This window comes from Tachypleus tridentatus, chromosome 10 (genome assembly GCF_004210375.1).
Source record: "Tachypleus tridentatus isolate NWPU-2018 chromosome 10, ASM421037v1, whole genome shotgun sequence".
NCBI classification, from domain to species: Eukaryota; Metazoa; Arthropoda; class Merostomata; order Xiphosura; family Limulidae; genus Tachypleus; species Tachypleus tridentatus.
In genome coordinates, this window is record NC_134834.1 from 170058426 (window position 1) to 170081809 (window position 23384).

A 23384-nucleotide genomic window follows, 5' to 3' on the forward strand; every position below is an offset into this window, starting at 1 on the left:
TATATTTTAACAGTATATTTATAGTAGAAGAACGTAAAGGTACAGATTCTAAACTTTATCTGAACTATTGATTTCTTAACATTGGAAAAAGCTGAGCAGTGAGTGCTTTGTCCTCCATTTAATTTTAGAGTTTCGGCTAAAGAAAATAGATGTAATAGTACTGATAGCAAATCTTATTGTCCTACATAATATTAAGTCGCATGGCGACACATTTAGCTATTAAAAGAATAGCGTGTGTAAGTCAATCCGGGTGTGTATTCTCCCTAACTCACACGAAACCCCAATATTTCTAATAATTAATTGTACAGTGGTAGTTTTGCGTTGATTCGTGTGCAAAAGTGAACGTCTAACGTAATTTGTTCTATACGAGTGCAAAACTAAAGGCGACTATTTCATTGACATGAATAAATACGTAAGTAAACAAAGTTAATTCTTTACCTTTTCGTGACTTATACCTAACGCAATACCATCACATTTTAATATAAATCCTGACATGCGCCTAAAAATTGACAATTAGGCCTTATAGTTTAAATACACCTTTGTTGAACTTGAGCACAAACAGTATCATAGGCAATCTGTTCTCTGCCACCAAGCGTTTAGAAACCTGGATTTAGTTTGGTTTGTTTTGAATTTCACGCAAAGCTACACGAGGGCTAAATGCGCTAGCCATCCCTAATATTGCGGTGTAAGACTAGAGGGAAGGTAAGACAGTCATCACCTCCCACCGCCAGCTTTTGGGCTACTCTTTTACCAATGTATAGTGGGATTGATCGTCACATTATAACGCCCCCATGGCTGAAAGGGCGAGCATGTGTGGTGTGACGGGATTCCGAACCAGCGACCCTCGTATTACGATTCGAGTGCCTTAACCACCTGGCCATGCCAGGCCTTCGGATTTAGTAGTTGTAAGTCTGCAAACATACGGCTGTGCCACTGGAGGGCAATACGTTGTGTGTGCAAGACACGAGTTTGCCTGCTGTATAATTTATAGCAAGCAGCCTTAATATTCATTCACAAAACATCATTCATTTTCGATACTGTACAGTCTATGAGAAATAGTTACATGCTTCAGGTGATATACAAATATGATTTAGATACGTATGCAAAAAAAAACAGTTGATTTTCTTTCGTTTTTATACAGCAATTTTAAAATTTCACTGTTTTATTACTGTTACACATTTTCAACTATGATAACACATTCGCCTCAAGATCGAAAATTATACGTGAAATTTAAAGTTTATATACTTCTTGATAACATAACATATTGGTTCGTTGCTGCCAGATCAGTAGAGCCTTTTAAACTTTAACATGCACGTCAAAAATTGTTTCAAGGGAAATAGACTTATAGTAGTAGTAAGTAGTGAATCAATAGAACAATGCATAATTAATTACATGTGTAATCTACAGTACATGCACCCATATTTATGAAACATAAAGAAGTGCTTGCCAATGATTGATAATTTCAATAAACTGTTGTAAAATTAGCACAAATTACAGTCTCAGACCATCCATTTTTTGAAATATTCCTGGAGGAATGCATATTATTCCGAATTATTTCCGTAATCAATCCAAAACTGCTTCCTCCACCCCTGCGTAATTTTAAAAATTATTTATTTTATTTCATAACTATTATAATTATCTCAGTACAGGCGACTAAGGATCACCAATAAAGCCTGAAGTTATTTTATGTTAGTGAACACCCACCCACCGCCAATTCTTGGGCTACTCTTTTACCAACGAATAGTGGGATTGACCCTCACAATATAACGCTCAAAGGGCGAGCATGTTTGGTGTCACGGGGATTCGAATCCGCGACCTTCGGATTACAAGTCGAGCGCCTTAATTACCTGGTCATGCCGGGTCTTTGACATTTATATCTGACATTAATGGTGGTAGTGAATGTGACGCTTTGAGGATAGTGAATAAGACTGGTGATAATTATGGAAAGGAAAATAACAATAAATGAAACACAGACAAATGAAGACAATTAATTTTTTCATCTCTTGGTACCATAATTTTGAACACATCATTTAACCAGATCCCTTTTGTCGAGAGTTTGATTCAGAAAAGATCTTAAGATCCCAGTCAAAGCTAACGATTATTGACAAAGACAAGGTGTTTATATGTAAAATGTTGCATACAGAGGTATAAGTCGTTAGTAGTTATTCCATGATTTTATATTTTTTTACTTCTATATGCAAATTCTACGTATGCTGCTTAGTAGGTTTAGGTTTCATTTATGTCGAACTACATAATATAATAACAGCGTTATCTGAAGAATTTATGTTTTTAAAACACATATCATTGTCCCCTATATACAGTATTCCACATAATAATGTTGCATCTGTAGAGAAACTATAGGGCTTTGACTTACATAATGCATAACACGTTTTGTGTAGGGGTCGAGGATTCAATCCTTTTTATATACATATATATTTCTAAATAATGTTTCATTAGTCAAACAGGTTTAGTACAAATGTTGTATGCGGAGTACGAACTTGTACCGTAGACCTTAACATAATAAAACATAAAGTTTTATTTGGAAAAATTATACTATTGAAGCTGAAAGTTGATATAGCTATAACCTTGAATATTTTAAATAGAAAACACTAAGAACACACAAAGCTGACGTAAAATAACCGACAAGACAATGTAGAATTTGATCACAGTCTCTGCTGGTTATTAGGACACTAATTCAATCCAAATCAAACCATTTGTGAATAATACTAAGCTTCTACAAGTTTCTGTTTTGTCTTCTTTTTTGCAAGTACTGCTGATCCGAGTTGACTGGGTTTCTTGCACCATCTCCTCTAATAAGCGTTTCAGGTAGTTGGGTTTGTTCAATATAACTGAGAGGTAACACACGTGACATCAGATATTGAGAATCTCACTTAACATCTCCAGAAGCGAAAGGGTTATATGCAAGTCAATGTTTAAAAAAATATAATATTCATGTTGACACTGACGTTAGGATTCCCTCAACACTATTTGTTTCCACAATCTGTTCTCTCAGTCGTAGAATTACATAAGCCGTAATTAAAGCTAGCAAATGGGAAAGATAAGTTTAACTTTTGGTTGTGTTAGTGTAAATATGTATATTAGAGATACTTTAAGCTGTGGAAATGATTAGAAAATTACCGTTAAAATTGTTATATCCGCTAAAATGAAAACAAACGATAAAACGTTTTCTGATAGAGAACTTTTTGTTAGTTAAAACAAAGTGATTTTAAATCTTGAAATGAATAAGAAGATTGAATATTACACAGCTGTAAGTGAGAGGGAATTATTATTAAATGCATCTCGCATATAATTTTTACACTTTTATTAGAGTTAGCAAAAGAATTCTAGTGATAACTTTGTTTGTTTTGAATTTCTCACAAAACTACACGAGGCCTATCTGCTCTAGCAGTTCCTATTTTAGCAGTGTAATAATAGAAGGAAAGCAACTAGTCATCACCATCCATCGCCAACTCACGTGCTACTCTTTTACCAACGAACAGTAGGATTAACCGTCACATTATAACGCCCCACGACTGAAAGGGCGAGCATGTTCGGTGTGACTGGGATTCGAACCCGCGACCCTCAGATTACGATTCGAGCGTCAGAACTCACTGGTCATGTCTGATGATAGGAGAACTGAACATACTCTACATTAATTTCAAGCCGCGCCCTCTCTCGAGTTTTTATACCCGATATGGTGAGTTTAAAAACAAACTTTATGCAGATTTGCATTTCACAACAAATAAAAATTTTGAATTTTCTTCAGCAATGATATTTTAACCCTAGAATTACTGATTGGATCAACATTAGATTTTCAAACTCACTTTTTTAAACGTTTAATGCATCAGATTGCTTTACTAGGTAACAGGATCTTTTACACCGCTAGGAGAGCGATAAGTTTTCGGATTTACAACGCTAAAATCAGGGGTTCAATTCCCCTAGGTAGACACAGCAGTTAGCCCGATGTGGCGTTGCTATACGAAAATACACACACACACTAACAACAGATTAGAAAACAAACACTTCAAATAAAAATTCAAAAAATAATTTAATTGATCCTACAAATTACTGTTGCTGTAATCTGTCTTATACATATTTCAACCAGTGTTAGTGCCGACATTCTAGGTTGTAATTTTTTTTAAATTTCGTTCAGTATCACTAGGGGTCCATCTGCGCTAGTCGTCCTAATTGTTGAAGTGATAAATTAAAGGAGAGGTAGCTAGTTAACTCTACTCGTCGCCACTTTGTGGGTTATTCTAATTGAATAGTGGAATTTTATTGTAATGCTTACAATACACCACAGTTCTAATCTACAGAGCTCTAATTTCGGATCCAACAACCATTAGTAGTGAAGAGTGAAGAAATAAGTGAGAGATTTTAGGGCTAAAGAAGCAGCAATTAATTTGTTTGTTTTAGAGCTGTTACGTATTATGTGATAATTTATTGTTTGTTTTGAATTTCGCGCAAAGTTACTCAAAAGCTATCTGCGCTAGCCGTCCATAATTTAGCAGTGTAAGACTAGAGGGAAGGCAGCTAGTCACCACCACCCACCGTCAACTCTTGGGCTACTCTTTTACCAACGAATAGTGGGATTGCCCGTCACATTATAATGCCCCATGGCTGAAAGAGCGAGCATGTTTGGTGCGACGAGAATTCGAACCCGCGACCCTCAGACTACGAGTCGAAGGTCTTAACCACCTGGCCATGCCGGGCTTGATAATTTATCTCGGAAGGATCTGCATTTTTTTATGTTACGTATTACAATTTCGAATAGCTTCAAACCAAGTTAAATTGTAACATAAATTTAAAAGTAAATTAAATATAGAGATGTATCAAATCTTGTCTGTCAACAAGATTAATACACACGGTTTTCTTTATTAACACAAATAGATTTTGATATACAGACAATACTACAGTTTATAATAACAATTATTACAAGTAATAACTTATATACAAAAGTTTTACAAACTTACAAACAAAATTGAGTCTTTTGTTTGGTCTGGAACTGAATACGTTTACGACGGTTTACGTTAAGCGATTCCCTCTGGTACAGCGGTAAGTCTACGGATCTATAACGCTAAAATCAGGGGTTCGATTTCCCTCTGTGGAATCAGTAGATAACAACACGCACATACGATAAATGAATTAATTGCAAGTTGATAGCGGTACACGTAACGGGAAGCTATTAGCTCTTCATTGATTACATGTGAGGTTTTCGCAGTTAAAATAAAACAATGTTCTCGAGAAAATACTATCGTTCGAAGCTAATTCATTGAAGTTAAACGGTTTGTAATATTCGAAATCTACAAACGTTCTTAGTCAAATATCCATATTTTCCAGATTAATAAGCTTCCGAGGTTTATCGTATACCAACTGTAGCAAACCAACAATGTAATCAGTCTCTTGGTACGTCGATTTATGAACTTTAGGCGAGGTTCTACAAATTTCAGTTGGCCCAAAAATACTCGACGATATGTTAGTGCTTTCGTAAATATATATATTGTTGATTGTTACACTCGTAAACTTTCTATAAATTCAGTACGCTGGAATTTTGCAATACACATTTAATAGTATAAGTTAAAAGCAATTTTAAATATATATTTAACTGAAACACACACAAATATTAATAGATCCACTGCAGAGCAAAACCACAATAGGTTAACAGTTGTTTATACGACGAGGAATCGAAACGTGGGTTTCAGCACTGTAAATTCGTAGAATTATCTCAGTTCTATCAGGAGATGTAGTAATTAATAACGCTCGTGAGTAGTTCAACAATATGAAATTGTACAAGTAGTGAGTTTTTTAACCAATCGTACTCTTCTAATATAAGAATATCAAAGGAACTCATAACTCTGTTTTCTATTTTACATTTGTTTAAGCGAAAAATAACTTTCCTATACTTATAGCCAAATATAAAATATTTCTGAAACACTTTACTCAAAAATTCAATTAAACGTACGAAGAAGTAATACGTGAAATATAGAAATATCCATTGAAGTGAAGCCAGTCCCAATGAAGAGTGGCCCAGCATGGCCAGGTGGTTAAGGCGCTCGACTCGTAATCCGAGGATCACGGGTTCGAATCCCCGTCACACCAAACATTCTTGCCCTTTCAGCCATGAGAGAGTTATAATGAGAGTTTCAATTACACTATTCGTTAGTAAAAGAGTAGCCCAAGAGTTGGCAGTGGGTGGTGATAACTTGCTGCCTTCCCTCTAGTCTGTCTCACACTTCTAAATTAGGGACAGCTAGTGCAGATAGCCCTCGTGTAGCTTTGCGCGAAATTTAAAAACAAAAAAAAAAAACACTAAAGAGAGAACATGAGTGAGACTGACACTTACAGCGGAAAAAAGAATCAAAGAAAAACATATCACAAATGATGTAATAATATCAAAGAAATCAATATCTCTGACGAAGATGATGATTCTTAGAACAAGAAATACATTACAAAAACAGACCCTGTAGCTACACTGAAAACAATCCCTAGTTTGTTTGATTTGCAAGTTGTAGCTGATGAAACCGAAACGGAAATAAGCACAAATACTGACTAAGTATTTTCTGAATAAAATGTACTCAATAAGTCTAAAGGAATGATACACAAATATTTGTTATTTTTTAAATCAAAAAATAATCTAGTATTTTCAAAATCATTAATATTCTTTCAGCAATTTATACAAAACCCAACTCAAATATTTCTTATACCATGACAACTATACCATGACAACTCATAAACTAAAATAGACTAATTTAAAGTAACAAACGTAAACACAAAATCGCAATCAAAACAATGGTGACATATCTTGATTAATTGTGGGAGAGATGATGCAAATATTTTTGGTTGGAAGAAATCCATATAAACCTTAGATCCAGGCTTCCTGTCGCGCGAGAAAGCTTATTAAGTCTCGACTGCGATGGTAGTTGTCTTTTAACTCTGTACTTAGGGAATTATTGTATATACTCAAAACACGCTGTTCTTGAAATGTCATAAAGCAATAGAAAAACTGAATGAACCATATCACTCGGTTGTGTTTTACTATTTTCATATGGTTAATAAATGACCATGTCACTGGATATTGCTTTACTATTTTAATATGGTTAATAAATGACCATGTCACTGGATATTGCTTTACTATTTTAATATGGTTAATAAATGGCCATGTCACTGGATATTGCTTTACTATTTTAATATGGTTAATAAATGGCCATGTCACTGGATATTGCTTTACTATTTTCATATGGTTACTTAATTTCATTTAAAATCGTAAAAGACTATTATTATCTGTTATTATCTGTATGGAAATGAATAGAAATTTCTATCAAGACTTCTTGAGCCTATGTGTTTCTCTAACCTCAAGACAACTGCCTATTTTATCTATAGTAAACAAAACACAACCTTTATGTTAATATTAAAAACAAATCAAATTGGTTATAGAATACTTTTCTTATAGGTCAAATAGTCTGACACATTTGTGCGTGATTCATGCTGTCGACGTGATAGTTTATGTTGCTAATTATCAACATAATTGTTCATTTTAATTCAATTTCTAATCCCAGCAATTCAAATAATATAATTTGGAGTTTCACATAAGTTGTGGCTTAGTATAACACATTAAGTCTCCAGTAACGATATTTCATATATTTCAGTAAATAATTCAAGTACTAACATGACTGATAGACAAAACTAATTCATTAATAAATTTATTTTTATGCCGGGAATTTGTTTACATGATAGTCTTTGACCAGATAGTATCTAATTCATATACTAGAAACGTTACCACACAGCACCAAATTTCACAAGCGACGAATCCATTGACTAATGAGCTGAAATCAAGTTACTTTTTAGCATGACAGTTCACAAGAGCTTAACACGTGTCAAAACTGAAAGAAAAGGAAAAATCTAAATAATCAGTTGATCCTGTATGATATGAATTTAATAATAGCTCTTACTCCTCTTAGAAAAGTGCATCATATTGATCTAGGCTTATTTATGTAGCCTTAACATCGACAAACATCTTTTCTATGTTTTGATTCAGTGGAAGATTTTGAATTGAGGTAAATTATACATAATTAATTAATTCACTAATAGTAAACTTTTCAGCACTAAACATGAACAGGAAAGATTAGATCGCTAAAGCAAAAAACACAAACACACACATATCTTTACCTAATATTAGATGTAATTATATTTGTTCACACTTTTTAACCCCTTCAATACTAGGTCTATAAATGTATGAGATCAGCGTATTCAGGTTTAATGCCTGTTATGTAATATTTTTAGTACAATGAAAACGTTGTAATAGTTTGCTTTTTTCCCACAAAAGAGGACAGGATTTTTTTTGTCCAAGTGGAAATGACGTCAGAAAAAAATGTATGTGTATTTTATAGAGATGTGTGTTGCCATAATAATATCCCAATAAAAAATGTATGTGTATTTTATAGAGATGTGTGTTGCCATAATAATATCCCAATAAAAAAATGTATGTGTATTTTATAGAGATGTGTGTTGCCATAATAATATCCCAATAAAAAAATGTATGTGTATTTTATAGAGATGTGTGTTGCCATAATAATATCCCAATAAAAAAATGTATGTGTATTTTATAGAGATGTGTGTTGCCATAATAATATCCCAATAAAAAAATGTATGTGTATTTTATAGAGATGTGTGTTGCCATAATAATATCCCAATAAAAAAATGTATGTGTATTTTATAAAGATGTGTGTTGCCATAATAATATCCCAATAAAAAAATGTATGTGTATTTTATAGAGATGTGTGTTGCCATAATAATATCCCAATAAAACAAATCCATTAAACACTGTCGTTTCTACTGACAAAGAAAAGTAACTTTTTTTAATGTAATAGACAAGAAGAACCCGCAAAATTCTGCAAAAAAAAATATTTTTTATTCACGTTTGTTTTGGAAGAGGAGGTCAGTGAGGTCAGTTAGGTATGATAAATATTCCTGACGCTGATTATATACCTGAGACTAAAATGTCGAGATAAAAAAAAACAGACAAATATAATTCTGATTGACAGTCACAAGCATCAGAACATATGTAACAAAAATTATAAAGTGAGACTCCACAAGAAAGGGAAACGCCTTGACAACCGACGAAACAGACAAGCTGCTCATCGTCAAGCAAATTCGTCAGTTTCACTGACGATATCCGTCATGCAGAGCGCTGTTTACAAAGAGACATCAAGAACATGAGACCTTAGTTTGATCCTTTCTGTTTAAAAATAGCGAAACACCTCCTCTGTTCAGGTAATACCCGGGACGGCTGGTATATATATATACAATACTACGCATCTTTTCGTCTAAGGTATTTATATTACTTTTTCAAAAGGACATTAACTTCGCAAAGATCAGATACAATAAGTTTTTAGGTGTTGTTTTGAACATTCGCACAAAGAAAAATGTACAAGTATTTATGTTTTTGTGTATGTATATATACGTGTGGGGGTAAGGGGGTGGTATGTAATTCATTGAATCTATAAAATTTATTGAAATCATCCCCATAATCTTTAGCCATTTAATCTTCAAAATTAGGAGACCGAAAATTTTTTTACCGATTCATCAAAACTCAGTTAAGTTTTATTTATGAATCTATATGACGCTGTATTATTTATTATATGTGAAAACAGTTGCACACCAAAGGCAATTATAGACGTTACTGGAAAAATTCGGGAAAATCTTAAACATTCTTATACATCAATTGATATTAGTTGTTACAAAACCTGAATATTTATTAGAATCCATAACACTAAAAAACACTTTTCTGTATATTTGTAATAACAAAAACAGCAATCAGAGAGACAGCTGCCCTTCGCTCCGACATTTCTGTTCGAGATTTCGTGTATTTGTATTAATTAATGTTATATTTATCATTGAAAAAAATCAAAAAATCCTTCTCAGGTCCAGATCATTTTTCGTGTTTGAAAAGGAGTCTCAACCTTAATGTGTCCATGCAATTTGATACAAATCCAATCACACTTTTGCAGTTATTAATCCAAACACCACGAAACCCTATCTCTTCATTACAAAAAAAATGAATCAAAGTGATCCAGAATCTGAAAATGTATATGGATCCGGACCAAATTTTGAATGAATTATTTCATGCTAACTTTTCATCTTGTGTAAAATGTTTGTGTACATTGCTCAGTTAGTTTTCGAGATTCGCAAGAACAAATATAAACATACACACTCATGGGCCCAATTGCAGTATCTTCGACACCGGCAGGGAAATGGGGAGGTAATGAATTGATAGAAGCCACTGAATTCTCTATTTATCACCATAGTTTGCTTTCATTAACGTTTATTCTCAGTAAAATTATATGTATAAAACAAATTTCAAACATCTTCCTTTAGAAATACTCGGCTGTTTTCTGGGTAGGTTGCATGATAAAACTTTTGTAAACAAAAACACTCAGAGTAGTAGTAGGAAATTCCAGCAGTAGGGTGTGTGTGTTTTCTTATAGCAAAGTCACATCGAGCTATCTGCTGAGTCCACTGAGGGAAATCGAACGTCTGATTTTAGGGTTGTAACACCGAAGACATACTACTGTACCAGCGGGGAACCCAACAGTCGGTGAAAAAGTTAATTAATTTCTTCTTGTTTTAAAATTTATTTACTTTAACATCGGTCTTTTTTCATAATTTTTTGTCATTTTCTATTTTTTCAAATTATTTTGGTCATCAAAAAACTGAAAGATGTTTTGACAAGTGCGTAAAAGTTTACTCTAAAAAACTGGAATCTCTTTAAATTATTACCGTTCTTCATATTATCAATAAATAAATTATTCATGGTGACGTTTTGACCTCCTTAGATTACATCATAAGGTTAAGAATGAAGTTTATAATATATATTTTTTTTTAAATCCTAAGGTTATTTGATCTTTATAAAACTTTAATAATCTGATATTATGTTGTTTAATATACATCCCCCTCTGATATATATCCGTTAAAATAAGTCTCGGCATGGCCAGGTGGTTAAGACACTCGACTCGTAATCCGAGGGTCGTGGGTTCGAATCCCCGTCACACCAAACATGTTCGTCCTTTCAGCCGTTATAACGTGACTATCAATCCCACTATTCTTTGGTAAAAAAAGTAGCTCAAAAGTTGGCGGTGGGTGTTGACGACGAGTTACCTTCCCTTTAGTTTTACACTGCAGCTAGTCCTCGTGAAACTTTGCGCGAAATTCAAAACAAACCAAACCATTGAAAAAAGTGCGCGCGCATGTGCAATTAGATAATAAGGTTCGCGAGTATCATTACAATAGATTCGCTTTTGCTGATCAAGTTAGATCTTCAGTAACTGCCTCGGTCCTAAATTTGTTCTCTATCTCTTATATAACTTCAAAGATTTGTTTTCTTATTGTCCGACGTATAGAACAGTGAAAATGTAATACTGTATTTAATCGTCTTATTCAAAAATAGATACAACAATATAAATTAAACTTTGCAAACAATACTCAGATTGTTACCGCAAAATTTGGAGTAAATTTGGTTTCAATAGTAAATAGTATTGACACTTTAAATAAATTTATAATCTCACACTGTCTACAAGAGGTAGAGAAATCTTCATAACGATCAATGATATAGTTTGAGTGTTATAAAACTGGCCCAACATGTCCAAGTGGTTAGTATGCCCGACTTGCAAACTGAGCGTCACAAGTTCAAATCTCCGTTCCGTCAAACACGTTCACATTTCCAGTCGTGAGGAAGCTAAAATATTTCAACCAATTGCACTGTTCATTAGTAAGAAAATATCCTAGGAATTGGCGGTGAATGGTGATGACAAGCTGCCTTTCCTTTAGTCTTTTACTGCTAATTAGGAACGATTAGCGAAGATAATCCTCATGTAGTTTTGCTCTTATTGAACAACAAAATAAACTTCTTATAATATATGGAAAACGTGACGTTAAGCAGTTGATCCGTCACACATACAGACCCGAACTCAACCGCTATAACTTTTATCTGACATTTCGTAATAGAAAGTAATATTCTACATGTCTTGTGATTTAATGTTTCATGTCACATAAAACATACGGCCAATGTATAAAATTACAGCTCTTAACGTATAGGAAAGCTAGTCTTCTTAATAAATATATGGTTATTTGTCGAACTTATCGTATTTAGTTCTTATTGTAATCACTTGGGTTTAAACAACGCGTTTTGTTCATTGATCAGCGCCTTAGTGAATTATTTATGATGTAAAAAACTAAAGATTGCGACATTATTTTGAGGCAAAAGCTATTTCTCTGCTTACCATTTTTCACTGTTTAAATTCCTACTTACGATAAATTAAGAATTTCGGACATTTTAAGGATTATCCCTGAATGACCGTCAGGAAATGGTCGTTAAATTTCGACATTCGGGAAACTACTGTAATATCCTGAATATTTCAGTGAATGAATACCCCAAGGAAAATCAATTCATACGAGATTTATATGGACATTTTAAATATAAAAATTTTGAATATATTTTAATGGTGAGCTTTGCTTTCATTAATAAAACTTATATTTAAAGTTTTTAAACATTATAATTATTGTTTGTGTGTGTGTGTGTTTTCTTATAGCAAAGCTACATCGGGCTATCTGCTGAGTCCACCGAAAGGAATCGAATGCCTAATTTTAGTGTTGTAAATCTGCAGACTTACCGCTGAATTATTGTCAGTGTTAACTGAACGTATTATACTTTTCAAAATATTATCTTAAGATCTGATTTAATTTACAAATACTCAAAAAAGTCAGTTGGTTTGTTTGTATTTAAGTGCAAAGCTACACAATGGCTATCTGTTCTCTGCTCACCACTAGTATCGAAACCCGGATTTTAGCGTTGTAACTTCACAGATACTGGGGACCTGAAAAGTTATTTTCGTGGAATATGTTATTTTCAACATGAACGGCAACTTACGTAATATTTGTTAACCGATCCGTTAGGCATCGCAAGGATAAAATTTTGTTCCTAATTTCTATCCCAGTAACACCAAACATGCTCGTCCTTTCAGTCATGGGTCCTTTATAATGTGGTGGTCAATCCCACTATTCGTTGGTAAAAGAGTAGCCCAAGCGTTGGCGGTGGGTGGTAATGACTAGCTACCTTCCCTCTAGTCTTACATTGCTAAATTAGGGATAGCTAGCGCAGATAGCTTTCCAGTAGCTTTGCACGAAATTGACAACAAATCAAACCAATCCCAATTTATAGCAGATTACTAGTGTGAGGATAATCAATAAGAAGCATCTTCCGCCTACACGGCTATTGTCGACCGTACAGCGGAATTTACTTTGGTTTTATAAGACGTCGAGAATGGAACTTTAAAAAATGTTTGGTAGCATATGACAGACTTGAACATTGGACTTAAGGAAATGCAGTCTGTCAAGTACACCTCTTCAAGAGACATGTTGTAATGAACGACAGCATCAGGGCCCGGCATGGCCAAGCGTGTTAAGGCGTTCGAATCGTAACTCGAGAATCGCGGGTTCGAATTCCGGTCGCACCAAACATGTTCGCCCACTCAGCCGCGAGGGAGTTATAATGTTACGGTCAATCCCACTATTCGTTGGTAATAGAGTAGCCCAAGAGTTGGCGGTGGGTGGTGATGACTAGATGCCTTCCCTCTAGTCTTACACTGCTAAATTAGGGACGGCTAGCGCAGATAGCCCTCGAGTAGCTTGGCGCGAAATTAAAAAAAAAAAAAAAAACGACATCAACTTCTTTAATACGATAGTGCATCCTAGATCAAAGGTTTAAATCAAATTTTAATAGTTGTTTATAAAATTAACGATAATTTTAAACGATAATCATAAACGACAAACGATAATCATAGATGCGTTCACAAAATTAAATAACTCACGTTAATTCAAGTGATAAAGAACAAATTGTCAGGTTTGTAAGAAACAAGTGTTTGTTTTACTTCTATTAATGTACTATCATTAAAATAATATAATTTGTTTCAAGTAATTACTTTCTATGCATTTTCCGTCTTGCATTTTCATTAAAATAAAAATATATTTACATAAATACGTAATTACGACCATAAATATTTTTAGAAGCAAGGATATCCAATTGATGAAACGATGCATTCTCATCTTTATACCTAAGAACTAAAGGATAGTATATTCAATTAACTATACTCATTACCATGTTGATTTTTAGTTTTTATCTAAGTACATATCATGTTCTGATTGGTTGCTAATAACAACTGCTTTGATACTGGTGGAGTTACTAGCACTCTAATGTTGTTTATATCCAAATTCGGATAATAGCGTCATATAAAATCAGCAATACCTAAAACTACCAATTAGATACCAACGTATATAGATATATCCAATAACATTTGAATTTTCTTCACATTGTTTCTCTAATTAACATTTCAGTGATTGTTCCTAACGAAATACCAAAGCGACCACAAGCAAGCCTGTCTATTATAAAAAATAAATTTGGATTTAAATGCTTGGAGTACGATTAAAAAATAAAGCTGATGATGTTAAAATAAATATTAGCTTAATGTTTGCTACCTGAATTAATCCTAATAAGCTAAGTATAAACACGTAGGTTTAAGGATACTGCTGACGCCCATTGAATTCTACTTTTTGAAAAAAAATGCCTCCTGGGGAAAAAAACTTCTGGTAGATAAATAGTAGATTCGAAACATTATCTTTACACATCACTGATCTGATATCTATGGGATAGTTGAAATGAACGTGAAAGAACAACAATAATCAATTATGTTTGATAACACTAGCATTAGACTCACTAAACCTTATTTTCCTTATTAACTGTTACCAAAGGCGGTATATAATTCTGACTTTGATCCTTTCCGAAGAAATGGCGGTTTATGTACATCAAAATAAAAGAGATTTACGTTTCTTAAGAAGAATACAAAGAAGAACTAGATGTGAGAAAAGTGAAACTGTATTCTTGGTACTTGAAGATTAATGATGAAAGTGTTCCTCCACTGGCCGAAAAGAACGTCAAACATATTGACACTAAACGTGAGTTCAGAAGATTGAAATAAATTATACAAGAGTATGTTCCAGCTGGAAGAGAAACAGTTGTCGGAAAGTTATTATGTTACAATGGATCTTGATGGCGGCTATTATGTTAGCTAACATAATTGAATATAGCAATCAAGATGAAAATTGGCACACAAAAATGCTCATGTGTCCCATAAAATTATAGAAAATGTTTGATTTATCTATTTTAAGTCTTTCTAGAAGGTCAATGGTCACATAATTTTAAGGTTTTGGTCCATTACTTTGCCATATGTTTACTAATGTACATGGAATTTGGCACAAAGATGCTTTTCTACAGGTCCAACCCATTGGCAATCAGATATCTGGACTTGATAATTTGTAGCAATTATAGGGGGACGAGATCCATAAAAAGCATAATTTTATGTTGTTGTATTACATTATGAAAATTACTCTGCCCAGTTTCAGCCACTTTACATGTGGTTAGATGTAGAGATACTTTTTTACAGGTCCCAGACAGAGGTATAGACAACCCTGGAGTTTTTGTATTTTACTCAACGTTTCAGCGAAAGTAGCACAATTTAATGTTTCCATGAACTATTCATGTATATATCAACCATATCACAGGGAATTTAGTACATAAAATGCTTTTTTGTAGGTTCTAAACAGTGATTTTTCTATGTTTTTAATGAGTTTTTTGATGTACAAAATGGATATGCTGAGATATTGTGGCAGAGATATGTTGTATTCGCTAGCGAATATTGTTCTCTCTAATTACATTAAATTATCCATACCTTTCAAGTAACTGAGAAGACCGTTAGTAACAAAGTTTTAAATTACTGCTGATAATACTTCTTCTTCTTCATGTGTCAAATCTGCGGCAGACATCGACGACCATGGCATGCCAGACTTCTCTGTTGTCAATCCACCTTATCAACTCGATGTTGCTCATTGAGTTCTTGGTGACATAGTTATTGAGGCTGTCGATATATTTAGTTCTTTGACATCCTCTGCTTCTCCTCCCTTCTATTTTTCCACATAGCATCTGTTTCTCTATCCCATTCTTCCTACAGATGTGTCCTAGAAATTCCATTTGTCTCTTTCTTATAGTTTTCATGAGGGACCTTTTGTATCCTGCCAGTTCCATGACTTCCACATTTGTTTTTCTTTCAGTCCATGATATTTTTAGCATCCTTCTAAGGAACCACATTTCAGCAGCTTCTAATCTCTTCTCTGTATTTTTGTTCAGTGTCCAGCTCTTACAGCAATATCAGAGAACAGACCATACATATGATTTCAAGGTGTTAATTTTAGTGACATTTGTTATGTTCCTGTTTGTGAATATGGACTTCATTTTATAGAAAGTATCCTTGGACATTGCAATTCTTTTCTTTATTTCTGTGTCACTCTTTGCATTTGATGTTATAGTATATCCAAGATATTTGAAGCTTTCGACTTGTTTTATTCTCACGTCCTTGCCGGTTATGCTACATGTGGGTGTAATTGATTGTTTTGAGATAACCATGCACTCTGTTTTCTTCGCATTTAACTGCAAGCCTTTTTCTTCACTCTTGTCTACTGTTGTTGTGAGGAGAGTCTGTAGGTTTCGTTCGGAGTCCGCAATGAGGACTGTGTCATCAGCGTAGCGCAAGTTGTTGATATTGCATCCGCCTACTTTGACTCCCTGATGTTCATTGATGTTTCGTAGGATTATTTCGCTGTATAAGTTAAAAAGATCTGGTGAAAATACACATCCCTGCCTCACCCCTCTTTCAATTGGTCTATATTCACTCAATTCATTGCTGATAATACAAAGAAGTTAAATACATGGCATAATTAGATTTCATAAAAATACATTGAAAATTACATATCTTAATTCCTGAAATATAATTTTAAATAAGAATAGCGAAATAAACTCATTTCATATTTAAACTTGTCACTAACTCTTCGTGCTAAGTATTATATACACTTTTTTGTTAGGTTTATAACAACAAAAACCACGAATTATAAACATAATCTGATTGGTTTCTAAATTTATTCTGCAAAATATATGTAGAGGTCAAGAAATAGTCATTATTTTGTGTTGATTCAAAAATTCTTAACACGATTGTATTAATAGGTAAAATGTAGTCTTTAGGTAATAACTAGAAGAACCTTTCAATAACAACTTGGTGAACTTAGTTTTCTGACAATAGATAAAATCATTTTGCATTTATTTATATATATTATGGCTGGATGTGCTAAATGGTTAGCACATTTGCTTGGGAATCAAAGGGTTTACCACTCGAGATCTCATGTGGCTGAACTCACTTCGGTCTTTCACTTGCCGTCGTGTTATAAAAATGATAGTCTTATCTGTTACTGCGTCTAAAGAACCGGGGAAAAGCACTTGTGAATTCAGATACTGTTACGTAATTGTTATTCTTATGGAAAGTATTTCTAAATTAGGGACAGCTGCGCTGATCATTTACGCCACAAGCAAGTTAAAATATTTCAATATCCCTTTGCATTTTTTCCAAGAAATGTGGAGTTGTAATTTTAAGAGAATATAAGTTATATTGTCTTTAGAAACTTGTGAGACAACTAACCAATTAAAGTTTTAATTAACTGTTAATTATTAAAATTTCACATTCTCTTGAATGTTAAAACAAATATGAGTTACTTAGACTGGATTATTTCGTACTCTTACAAAAAACAACAAGCATTGACTTATGAATGAGCTACAGAAATGCTGTTTATATTTCGTATATTCTCAAATGCAAGGAGGAAACGTGTTATATCTGTGTTGATGTTTATAAACACGTTATAAATGTTTATAGTAATTATCAACTATTTCTAACTTCCTTAAGTATAAAAGTAATAATTTATTCTTATATTACAAAGTATTAATTTATTGAATAATTAATGAGATAATATAATATTCAAAAATAAACAAAAAGTATTATCTCAAAGCTTTTAAAATATTCTCAGATAAGAAATATGTGTAAAATATACCTACAGCTGAACCAGAAACCTTTATTATATAAGAGGAAACTTTACTAGACAAAAAAAAAGACCCGGCATGGCCACGTGGTTAAGGCATTCGACTTGTAATCAAATCCCCTTCGCACCAAACATGCTCGTCTTTTCAGCCGTGGGAGCGTTATAAAGTGACGGTTAATCCCACTATTCGTTGGCAAAAGAGTAGCCCAAGAGTTAGCGGTGGGTGGTGATGACTAGCTGCCTTCCCTCTAGACTTACACTGCAAAATTAGGGACGGCTAGCGCAGATAGCCCTCGTGCAGCTTTGCGCGAAATTCAAAATAAACAAACAATCACTACATAAATGTGAAAAGAATGGATAAACATTCAAGGTTCTCATGAGCTGAAAAATCTATTCTATTTAAGTATTTATGAATAACTTAAATGATGAAAACACCTTACAAAAATAAGGAAAATAAAATGCTGCTGAAGAAATAGTAGTTCTGGATGGATGGAGTTATTCATATATCTCAACAAGAAGAATAAAATCAATCATACATTTTATGTAAGTTTCTTAATCACTTAATGTATCAAAGTCTAGTATGTCTAAAAACGTTGTTTTTCAATCTCATGGAAAAATATATTGGATACGGCATATATATATATTTTAGTACACCAGTGAAAGAGCGCTATGTTTGCTGACTTACAACGATAGAAACCGGATTTCGATACTTATGGTAAGCAGAGTACAGATAGCCCATTGTGTAGCTTTGTGCTTAATTCAAAACAATAACTTTTTATGTTTTATTAATTATTGATACACTGTGTATATTACATTTGAGTTTAATCTCTGTATTATCAGTTGTTAACTTTCGCTGGAGGCAACATTGCTGGAGGGTCTGCAATGTGAAACACTGACATTTGAAACAAATTCATTATTGAGTTATAAGGTTTATCTTCATTCTTTCAATTCAGCGAGTTAATTTTTCTGATATTGGTGTAACAGTATTTCAGTGATTAGAAAGAATATTTTATTATTTAGATCACCCTTCAAATTATCATTTGTTTTCATTTTGTTTGCTGCAGTCGTAAAGTAAAACACTTTTGGTGCTTTATAGTTTTTGGTCAGTCTTTAAAACGTGAAGGAAAGCATGCTTTGAAACATTGTCAAATTAAATATTTCGACTTCATGTAAAGCTGTGTTAGTGTTTACCACTTTCAAGGCAGTACAGAGAATCATTTGATTTCCTCAGTGGTGTCATTCAAGGCTGCGTGCTCTTAACTGAAGGAATCTTTATTAATCTATTCGTGAATGTAACTACGTTTGGTGTAAATTGTTCTTCTATTGATTGAGTAGGAGATTAATGATTGTTCAATGTGTTTAGATTTTATTATCAGTGTTTTACCTAACAAAGTTCTATTTTAGATTAATCTCAATGGTATACATAGTAAGCCCTTAAAGTGATAAACTGTTAGAAGTTTTAGACGAGGACTGTCGTATATATTATACTTCATTGTGATGATAAACAGATAGAATGTTTAAATAAAGACTGTAGCATATGTGACATTTCTTTATGATGATAAGTTTGTTTATTTTTTAATCTTGTGCAAAGCTATACGAGAGTTATCTGCGTTAACCGTTCCTAAATTAGCAGTGTAAAATTAGAAGGAAGACAACTAGTCATCACCACTCACCGCCAACTCTTGGGTTACTCTTTTACCAATGAATAGTGGGATTGACCTTCATAATATAGCACTCCATTGTGGTGTGATGGAGAAATAGACCCGTAACCCTCAGACTACAAATGGATCGCCCTAATCATCTGGCCACGCCGGGTATTTAAGATGAAAAGACTGTAAAAGGTTTAGACGAAAACTACAGTATAGACTGTATTTACTTATGATGATCAGCTGATAGAATGTCTTGTGTCCATAATTTGCAGATGACACATCTCCATTAGCTAATACTGTGAAATGATATATTTATGAGAGTAAATTATAATTATTGAAAGATTTTATTATTTACACCACAACCCGGAAAAAAATATTTCTTGCCATATCGCCATCACGTCATAGTTTGAGCAGTATACTCAAAGAAAACAACTTAATACTATTGTTTATATATGCAAACAAAAACACAAGTTGATTGTTTGTTGCCTTTGCTCAGCACAAAACTATACAACAAGCTATCTGTACTGTACCTATCACGGCTATTGAAACCGGATTGGTAATATTGTAAGTCAGGAGACGTACTGCTGAGCCATTGGGGAGGAGGACTGAACCACAAAGACATTATTTCTAGCACACTGGTTCTGAATTCATTGAGATCGGATAGCACAATATTTTCTTGGATTTATATATCAACCTTTAATAAGAAATCTACACAATGGGCTACACATAGTCAGTGATGACGAGAAACCCACTTGTTGAGAAATTTATATGCAAAAACGGCTCGTTTGGGCTGAGAAAACACTTTACTTTGTGAACCTGACGATGACCGAAGAAGGGCTACACATAGCTTGTCGCTGATTCACTGGGAGGACATACCGGATGAAATTGGTGTAATAACCTTGGAGATGTATTCACATTTTATGTATAAAAGTTCAAACACCCTTTCAAAGCACGGATCGCATCTAGTGGAGTCAGACACTGTAAATTTCCATTTCCAAGAGATTTCTGATTTTAGAAACATACTGAGTGATATTAGCTTGATTTCTATACTCTCCATCGGGGTCCATATTTTACTTTTTAGCCCTTTTGGTAAAACTTTTAGTGACACGTTTATATGTATCATAATATATGACTCTAGTTTTCTATAAAGAAAGATGAAGCATACTGTGGCATCTACTTTGAAATGAATCTTATGGTCTGTATTTGTCATATACGCGTTTCAGACGAGTCACGATGGAAATTTATAATTTGGGTTTATGAATAATGGTGTAATTTCATGTTGTAGAAAGTTTCTCATAAAAATGATATTTCAAAGTACTGTGAGATAATTTATAATGGTAATTCAACATGACATTCGAAACATTAAAAACGTATAAATATGTTAATTCGTATGTCAATAAAAACTTTATTAAATATAAAAATACCTATAGAAAATGTACATCAAAAAGTAGTTTATCATAACATAATGTCCGTATACCACATGTGTATATCATACTTTCATTTCAACGCAAAATAAATATCTTTCGTTTTACTCTTTGGCATAATGAACTGTCCTGTAGAAAAAAAGCAAACATGCGTAACGACATTTTCGTTCTTTAAAAAAACAATAAAATTACTTATATGGCGTTACACGTTTCTACAAGTTAAATTTCATTGACACGTAACCAAATAACTTATTAGTTATGACTTACAAGTAATTAACTAATGAATAACTATATTCGATAATTCAGATTTTGAAGCATTTAAAATGATTAAAATATTGCAAAAAATTGCTATCACCATTTCTAGGTAAACGATGAAGGTCTTTTCGGCAATACGTAACCAGAGTTTATTTGTTTTTCAAATAGATATTTTAACTATTTTGGCATTTTGTAACTTAATTCAATTATGCTCAGTTTATTGTTATGTTGAGCGTTTGAAGCCTAAAATGTATTACGATATTACCGTAAATACAATAAACGTAATCTATAGCAAATTAAAAAACAAAATAGCAGGTGCATTTCAGCGAATTTTAATACAGCGAAAATAAACCAATGACATTTTCAGTTAGTATTGTTTTTGTATACTATACATAAGTAACGATAAAAGTAGCAAGATTCCAGTCCTAATGTGATAAACTATGAATAAATATGCTCGACGTCTCCTTCAACCAAGTCTGGTATGGCCAGGTGTTAAGGCACTCGACTCCTATTTGGAGGGTCGCGGGTATGAATCCCCTTTACAACAAACCTGCTCGCCTTCTTAGCCGTAGGGAGCGTTATAATGTGACGCAATCCAACTATTCGTTGGTGAAAGAGTAGCCCAAGAGTTTGCGGTGGATTAAGATGACTAGCTGCGTTCTCTCTAGTCTTGTACTCCTAAATTAGGGACGGCTAGGGCAGATAGCTCTGGTGTAACTTTGCGCGAAATTCAAAACAAATAAACTCCTCTTCTTATCTAAAATAAAGTTTTACTTTGTAGTTTGGAGCGGTGTGTGTGTGATAATAGTAACAGCCAAATTCGCACAAACGGTTCCAAGGTGCTATGTTTTGAGAATGTTGCAGTAACCAGTTACAAATGTTGAATTTATAATTCGAAACGCTAACCATTGGACTACAATCGACCTACAGATGAGCTAAATATCCAAACTTTTGTTATATGATGTTTATGTAAGGAACTCGTAAGGAGTGCAGATAAATTCGAAGTTTAGTATTCGTTGGTTGGAGTGATTACTTAACACTCTTTACGAAAACAAAAGTAAAATTGCATTTTGTGGGCTAAAAATACACGCTCATCATACCGTCCAGAATTAAACTTATTGGCAGTAAGAAATCTTCGTTGTTAGAGCTTGCAAATATATTTTAAATTAATTATTTTCACACTAAATTTTACCTACATAATCTGATTTGGCTTTTATGTGTGAAACCTTTCTTCCTTTTTTCTTGTATATTAGTCAGTTTTCTTAAGGCCTAGCGCGTTAATGCGTGCGCTTCGTAATCTGAGGATCGCGGGTTCGCGCCCGAGTCGCGCCAAACATGCTCGCCCTCCCAGCCGTGGGGGCGTTATAATGTGACGGTCAATCCCATTTTCGTTGGTAAAGAGAAGCCCAAGAGTTGGCGGTGGGTGGTGATGACTAGCTGCCTCCCCTCTAGTCTTACACTGCTAAATTAGGGACGGCTAGCACAGATAGCCCTCGAGTAGCTTTGTGCGAAATTCCAAAAAAACAAACAAACAAACAAGTTTTCTTAAGCCTATACGCAAGGCTTACTTACATATTATCATCCAGGTTCTACTTATATGAAAAATTAAAACCATAGCTTTATTTTTTATTCCCGAAAGTAGTACAGAAATTATAAACAAAGAGTGAAACATGTTTAGTGGCATAAATACACAAGTGTGTTGTTAAGATTATTTTTTATTATCTGTTTCACTAGCTAACTAGAAAATAACCTAATCTGCATATTGAATTTTTTAAGATAGAAAAAACTCAATGGTATTTGCTTTGTTTATCTAAGACGAAAAGTATCGGAGGTCAAACCTGTCTTTTGTTGTTCTTACTCATTGCAACATATACTTTGCGTTATACTTTTGTACTTTGCTTGATATTGTTAAATACATATAAGAAATTTCAGTTATTGTACTTGCAGTTAGAGATAAACATTATTCGATTCCCCTCGGTGGGCTGAGCAGATAGCCCTTTGTGGCTTTGCTATACGAAAAACACACACACAGATAAACATTAACTCAAACATTGGCACGTGTATGTAACAACAAAATCTGAGAAATATGATC